At 45.5% G+C, this 7,953-nt stretch overlaps 1 pseudogene; it reads right to left on the reverse strand.

Moving 5' to 3' along the window:
- Positions 1-2,230: 2,230 nt before the first annotated feature.
- On the reverse strand, positions 2,231-5,246 carry LOC119395158 (uncharacterized; annotated as a pseudogene).
- Positions 5,247-7,953: the final 2,707 nt, after the last annotated feature.

The following is a 7,953-nucleotide window of genomic DNA, read 5'->3' on the forward strand; positions in this document are numbered from 1 at the left end:
AAATTTTAAAAAATAAATTGCTGGTGCAAATTATTAGCAGTGGCTAAATTCCGTATGTGTAGTCTTAAACCTCTTTAACGTCAAGGAAACTATTTTGCTCTGCCAGACCTGAATTCGCCACTGTCATCATCATCGCATTACCATGTGCGTCAAGCAACTCCCGCAGCTAAAATGTTTTCAGGACTGAGCTATGGAAATACAGAATGGAATCATACATAAACAGTGATGATCCAGCTACTGCAACTTTTAGAGCAATTTTTGGAGCAGCGAAAATGCTACTTTGGAGCAACTTTGTGTCAGAACTCTATTTTGGAGCAACAACTAATAGCTCTTTCACGACCACTAAACCTAAGGCGTTGATGACTGCGACAGTTCTACTATGCCATATTTGTCATAGTTGCAGGGGTGCAACAGCTGCGCCAATTGCTCCAATTTGATACAATTCCTTATTTTTGCGCAAGCTGAGCCAAAACCGTCAAATTTGTTGAAATTGCGTCACGCTGCGGCAAAGTGCCCGACCAGCTTCACAATTTTCTCAGTTGCGCAAACTTTAGCGAGAAATGGAGGCTGTGTTGGTCATCTGCAGTGAGGGCATCATCATCATCCAATACAGACGCGCAGACCCTAACCCTAAACCCCCCACGAAAGACAGGAAAAAAGTAAGTTTCACCGTAAGGACCAAACAATGAATGCGATAGCAACAATTTGTAATGTTATACGAAGTGAGGCTGGCAGCAAACTCTTTTATATGTGATCTCGTGTAACTCTACAAAACGTTGGTGTAAAAGAATACGACCGCTCCAGGGAAAGATGCTCTTTCTGCACAGTGTCTTCGCATTGAGAGCGCAGCACGTCGCAGGATATACAAGCCACCCGCTGATGGCTGGCGAGATAGCGCGTGTGCCAGCGATCGCGACCGCGCCCTTATATTAAATGTTCAAGGTTGCTGGTTGAGCGACAGCACCCCCTCCCCCCCCCGGCCCTCGCGTCTTCTTATGCTTGTTCAAGACGGGCGGGGTGTTTCCTCTCTGCTTCGACGGCAGGCCTCTCGAGCGGATTGGTGTTATCGCATGCGCCCTCCGAGCGACAGAGAGGGGCTGGTTTGCTTGTTCACTGCTTCAGCCACGTTCGTCACCCGCACTCGCGCGCTTTTACGCACGGTAGAACATACTATGCGCGGGGGAATATTATCAATTTGGACTTTATACGAAACATCACGGCAAAAACCCGTCGAGAGTGTCCATATAATTGCTATCGCAATAAAAAAGAATAGTTGTTCTCAAATTTCCTGATGCTTGTTTTATTGCGCGCAGAACGTCTTTTAAGCCACTTTTGCCGCAGTACACTGGTGTCCTGCGGAAAAGCGTACTGAGATTTAGAAGGGGCTGTTAGCACTAGCTGTCAGGGATGCAGCACATTTTGTTCCTTTATTACTCATTCGTGCACACGCTGTGTAATTACGAGTACTAGTGTGATCGCTGACATCTAGAAAATTGGCAGTCATTTGCAGCTGCTGTGTATGGTGTTTCTGCGGCCTTGAGAAACAAATAGACAAAAGCCTATGGCAGTTTTCTTTTTTCTCCACCCTCACTTGCTCCTGCTTAGAATCTCCTGAATTTCGATGTTTCCAGGTTCGCAGGTCAACGTTAGCATTTGCAGTGCCTGTCGAATTATTTGACAGGCCCTGCAAATGCTAATGTAGACGTAGTCAATTGTTCACACTGTGGGGTGGCTCAACACACTGCTTTTATTGAAATAGCAGTGTTCACGTGCACTGTGCACGAGTTAGCTGATGTTGAATGGTTTGCACCTACTATTTTTGTTTTCTTTTCTAAAAGTAAGCCTTCTTTGTTTTGCTGCTCCAAACTTAGATTTCAACCTAAAGAATTCAGGTTTTTTTCGTAATCTATTGCAAAGTTGGATTTTCGTGCTCCAAAAGCAACATTTTGCTGCTGCAAAAATTGCTCCAAATCTTTTTTCGGCTGTTGCACCCCTGTAGTTGTCTATCATCAAATTAAGTGCTATGTATTTGCAATTTTACAAGCCCCCAAGAAATGAACCCGTCCATCAAATTTATAAATACACAACAGCAAATGAAGCAAGTAGTATGGGTGTTGCACTAGCTTATTAAAGTACATTAAGAGTTATGAGAAAAATTCCTAAAACCAAACAGCGAAGGGTGTCTTGAATTTTCTTTTATTTACAGAAAAACATGCACATCTTGCAGCATTTACTGCCTCTTGCTTGCCTTTTTGTTCAGTTCTTCCAACTGTGAGAGGGTTTGGCCCAATGTGGAGTTGCCTTCAGCTAATAGTTTGCCCAGCTTCAACTTGTTCCAGGCTCTTAGCATTTAAACCAGAAAAAATGATGTCCTCCGCTCACTTCAGCAATGCCCTACCAGAGGTGACCTTTTCTTCTAAGTTCTTTCGGAGCCGCTTTTTATCGACATTATCAGCATCAGTTTCTTTTCCTCCAAGCCTTTTCCTGCTTTCTCACTGTTGTGCACTTGCAGTTCTTTTTGCATAGTGGGCTCTGGATCTCCTTAAAGTATGCAGCAGCTCTGTACACAAAAGCACTTTAGTGGCATCTGCATCATACCGGCGAAGGTATGTTTTTGTCTGGCGCAGTCCGTTAACACTTGCATGCATAATGGGTAGCAGTTTTCATACAAGCGTTTGTTTTCACTGCAGTCTGCATTGCCATGTGGTAGACACAGCAGACACTTCATGAGCTTTGATAACAATGGATACTTCGGTTGACCTCCAGCAGACTTCTGTTGAAATATTTTGGCCCAACGAGCACCAATCCGCTCATTTTCAAGTGCCAGAAGGGCACTATTGGAGTCACACTTCAACATATGCCATTCATCAATTACAGACAAAACTTCTTCACTCTTGATCACTTGAGGAAGCTGTGACACAAGGTATTTTAGTGATCGCACTTCTGACTCAACATTTGTTGACTGTAAACTGATGAGGCTGACACACTGAAGAACTCGATTGTCAAGTGGAAGCTTATGAAGAAGGTCCTTGGCACAGGTCAAGTAGAAAGCCCATGCTCCAAGATAAAACGGCTTCTTCGCACTTGAGTCCTACTGAAGCATTGATTTTTCGGTATATGTACCAACTTCAGGTTTTGTCTTCCAAAGGGATGAATCCGCCACGTCTAGCCTTTTCAGTTCCTCGGCGCACTTGTGTGCAAAGGCCCGATGACGCAGAAACCGACTTAGGACACACTGAACCAGACCAATAAGTTAAGTGTGAAGTATATGTAAGAGCGGCTCTTGCCTTTGGAAGAGCAGCTGAAATCCACTAAAGAGCTGTGCACAGTTCTTCAAGAACAACACCTAAGCCAAAAGTTGTTTCTCAGAAAATGCTGACACAAGTGTGTTGTGGAGGCTTTGAGTGTCAGATCGTTGTTTCGACGTACTTCCCTTTAGAAAGTAGGTACTAAGTGCTTCAAATTGTTCCTCGATTCGGCACAATGAATTTTGTAGTGTCAGCCAGCGATTAGAAACATGACTTAGAAATATGTGACAAGGGATTCCCAAAATCTCCTGGCATTCTTTGAATGCTTCAGCACGCACAGCACCTTTAAAGTAGTAGTAGATGTTTCTTACTAGTTCTTCCACGTCTGCACCGAAAGCATCCAAGCCTTTTCCAAATGCATTGTGACTCTTATGGAGATTGCAGTTCCTGATGTGGACAAGGCTTGGTGCGACATGCTTTTGAAGCTTCGTTTTTACACTTTTCATAACATTAGGCCTATCGCTGAAGAAACAGACAAGCCCTTGTTTCGGCAGATCTGCCATTGCTTCTTTTATGCAGCCAACAATTATCTCGGCAGTTGCGCATCCACGGTCAAATGATTGAACGTGCTCCACAACCACCTCTTGTTGGCTGCTGGAGGAGTAGCGGACCAGGACATCTAGTTGTTGCACCCTTAGCTCTGGCTTTGGTATTTCGTCAATCATAATGGAATAACGAACATTTGGCTGGCATAGCTCAGTCACCACTTGTCCTTTGAAGTAGGGACCCAGTCCGTCAGATGCTATGCTTGCCAACTTCATCCTGCCGCAGCTAAACTTTTAGGGGCGAAGCTCCTTAAGGCGGCACCCGTTCGTCCCTCGTAGTCGTAGTCGTAGTAGTAGTGCGTAACCAGTCTTACGCTTTGACCTCCAAGGTGGTGCCGGTGGGAGATTTTTCCTGTGCGTTGTTGAACAATAAAAAATTCGCAGCGTGCGCGTTAACTAAAAGCCGAATTCTTCTGTCTCTCGTTCCCCATTAGCAGCCATTGGCATGTTCCAGTAGGAAACGTTAGTAGAAGTAGAAGTGTAAGTGTTAGCTAAAAGCCGACTTCTTCTGTCTCTCATTCCCATTAGCAGCCATTGTTTACCTCCAAGGTAGTGCCTGGTGAGATTTCTCCTGTGCGTGATTAAACAATAAAAATTTTGTTCAAAACGCCGTTGATTGATGAAATAAACCAACGAAAGACGCCAGATGTTTTGTAAAAGCAAAACGAAAGAACGCCAGATGTTTCTAAAGCAAAACGAAAAGACGCCAGCTGCTTAACGAAAGACGCCAGATGTTTTCTAAAGCAATGGTTTTCTAAACAATGAAAATTCACAGCGTACATGTAAAATTAAAGTGAGCTGCAAGTCGTCATAACTCATCGAACCTTTAGTATAAACGCGCCCGATCTCACGTCGGTGATGATGTACTGGGCAGAATTCACGGAAGATTCACGGTTTACCGATGAACCTCCGCAGCTTCGCCCACTCATCACCATTCACTCCGTGGATATGCTGTGATTTTTTTGGCTATGTCACTGTCGGGGAACATGCAGCGATAAATTGAAGTTGCTGTGTCTCCCCATGAAAAAGGAAATCCCTTGGCGACAACAGACAAAGCAAAAGTAGTTTCTGCCTTGCTCACTTAGTGCTCAAGTGATGTATTATAAGACCCATTAGAGAAGTCCAGTGTGCCTTGCACCAATTTGGGTGGGAGAAGATTCCCATCCTTGTCTCGGTGTCTAGCAGCTGCATCAATGTGTTTCTTCATCCCTGTGTGACGCTTCACTGCTGCAGCTCCATGCTGCGTGCAAGAAATGGTGCAGTTGCAGAGAATACAAAATGTATCGGTACTTCGGGTTCCACTCTTGCACCACCGATTGATCGGATCATTATTGGTGTCCACCTCACTGAGCACAGAGGCATTGAACTTGGTGTTGCGACCTGAAAACAAAAGAGAAAATTATTAGATGGCAGGAAATTTTCACATGAAGAAAGCACACTTGTAAAAAGACAATGCTTGTAGGCAAAAACTTCATTTTTTTTTTTAGTGTAGCACGTGATGTTGTGTACTTTGTTGGCAGATCTAATTACTAACTATAAGGTGTTAACACCAAAAATTTAGTATACTGCGCAAGCATTTTGCATACAGCTTTGACACATGGTGCGAATTTGGATGCCAGATCGACGTACGACTATTCTCACCTAATACGCGTGAAAGTTGCATGCGTGACGAACTTTCTGGATGTTGCCATGCGGCTGCCACGTGGGGCTGACGGCCGCAGACAATCGCACTCCCCTGGCGACACCAGGCGCTATAGTTGAAGGTTTGATTCACTCAGCCGTGGCATACACTGTAAGAGCACTGCGAAAATTGACTGCAATTTGTTCCTCAAGTCAAACAACGGGAAAAAGTGACTTCGAAACTACATATCATTATACACGGCGTCACGACGATCGGTGGCAGGCACGCCTATGCGGCGAGATTACGGCGCTACTTTGCCTGCTTTTATTGACATGGTCGATGCTCAGTAAGTAAGCCTTCCGAAAAAACGTTTATTTCCTCCTTTCTGACTATGCTACAAGCAGCTCTACACGGTGGGGCACCCCATCCGCGACGTGCCGACAGATAAGTACGGTCCATACAATTATCCGCTAACATCAAGATCGCAGTGCCTTCTGAAATTCACGGAGCATATTTGGCGCCACTTATTCGATCGTTTCGCACCATGTGTTTCGAATGGTAGCATGCAGCAGGTTGGATTGTTGCGCACCGTACAAGCGATCGCGCACAAATTCGCACCATGCATCGCACACTTTAGATGCTGATCCTCTGGACCATGAAACAAAGCACGGACTACCTCCATGCGCCTACGTACAGCATTTGGACACTCCCGATAAGAAAATCATCAATAGACCAGAGCTCAGAAGAACTAGGCAAGTTACAAATTCTGTACCGATTCAATAGCAAAGTGCAGCCAGTAATAAATGCTAGTTGTGCTACGCGATTGCCTAAGCCTTTAACTAAAGCATTTCACTGGCACTACATTAGGAAATGCCACGAAATTCAAAAAGAAACTACTTAATTTTGTCCATCTTGAGAGCGAATCGATGATGAGCTGACTGACTGGTTTTTCACGAACACATGGCACACATGACACGTCTTCTCCGCGCGGGAATCTACAGAAAACGAACGAACCAAGCAAGCACATGGTACATGGTTGCCAACGTGGAAAATATTTTTGTTGCCAACTGGAAAATGAACGCTCTCTAGAATCGCGTTCGTTCATGTAGTTTGGCGCATCTGGTGAAAATGAAACAACACTGGCGCCGCAGGTCACAGAAAAGTATGATTGTAGCAAATTGGCGCACATGGCGCAGCTGGATCACTACTGAAAACATTACATGGTGCAGTATTACCGTCACTTGCTAAAACACCCTGATGAGACACTTGAGCTGCTCCGATGTAGCAATAAGGTTGAAGTCTGGGTCATTTGGTACATAACGCTGAATGAATAAACTAGTCAGTGGACATCATCTAATGAAAACCTGGCACTGGTGTATGACCAAGTTCTGAGTAACTTCAAAGTTTGTTCTAATGCCCTGTCATTTACGCATCAACTTCCTGTCGACAACGCCATAAGGTTTTTAGATCTTTTACTTACTTTCCATGACGATGGCCATTTGTGCTGGTGCTTTTCACCTAAAAGTAAAAAATTCTTGTTACCTTACTCGTCTGCACATTAAAAAAAAAATTAAAGGGGCCCTGCAACGCCTTTCTTAGTTATATTGGAATAGTCTCATTATTGACGTATGACTCTTCACTAGTCATATGCCGCAAAAATTTTTCGAATCCGTCAAGTTTAAGTGGTGTTACCAAATTATAGAGATCACGTTCCGCAGCTTTCTTCCTCCACTCAACGACGCAAACGCGCGGAAAGCTGCGCGGGGCGTGAAGGGAGGGAGGACGGAGGTGCGAGGAGGCGCTGAAGAGTTACGTCACCGCTGGCGGCACTTTTTTTTCTTCACTTTTTCTCTCTGGCGTCTCCGCGCAACCACGTGGTCTGTGGCACCACTTCCAGTCGGCTTGCGTGGTCGTCGTCGAGCGGAGCCCATCGCACCGTGTATCGCGCGTGCTTGAAAACTGCGAGTCGGTTTGGTAATGTTGGGTGTGCACCTCGAACTGCCGTAGTGTTTTCATCGCTCTGCCAACCATGGACGCAAACCTGCGTGCGCCTTTGGAACGAATGACAGCTGAGATGGGTTTCGACCCACACTCCGATACACCGCCTCGTCGCTCTGCTCGGGCTTGAATCGTATTCAACACGGCAAAGCTGCGTGCACCCTTCTCCCAGTGACGGTACTTCGATGCTGTTTGCTCTTCGAATGCGGGCTGACAACAAAGAACTAAAGACTAAAAGAAAGGATCGTGGGGCATCGGGCCGGTGCGGATTCATCCCCCGGCTGTCTGCAGCTACCGTAAAATGCGAGTCTGGTTGCTGTGTTGCGGTTTCTCGGGAACGTGAGCCTACGGGGAGGATACGCCGAGGTACGGCTCGATGACATACTGAACAGACAGCGAACGGGACTCTCGCCATACAGCGAACACAGGTATCCTAAACTAGCTGGCGCCAGCATTGTTATCGAAGAAATGCTGCACCGCT

The sequence above is a fragment of the Rhipicephalus sanguineus genome, chromosome 5, assembly GCF_013339695.2.
Source record: "Rhipicephalus sanguineus isolate Rsan-2018 chromosome 5, BIME_Rsan_1.4, whole genome shotgun sequence".
In the NCBI taxonomy this organism is placed as follows: Eukaryota; Metazoa; Arthropoda; class Arachnida; order Ixodida; family Ixodidae; genus Rhipicephalus; species Rhipicephalus sanguineus.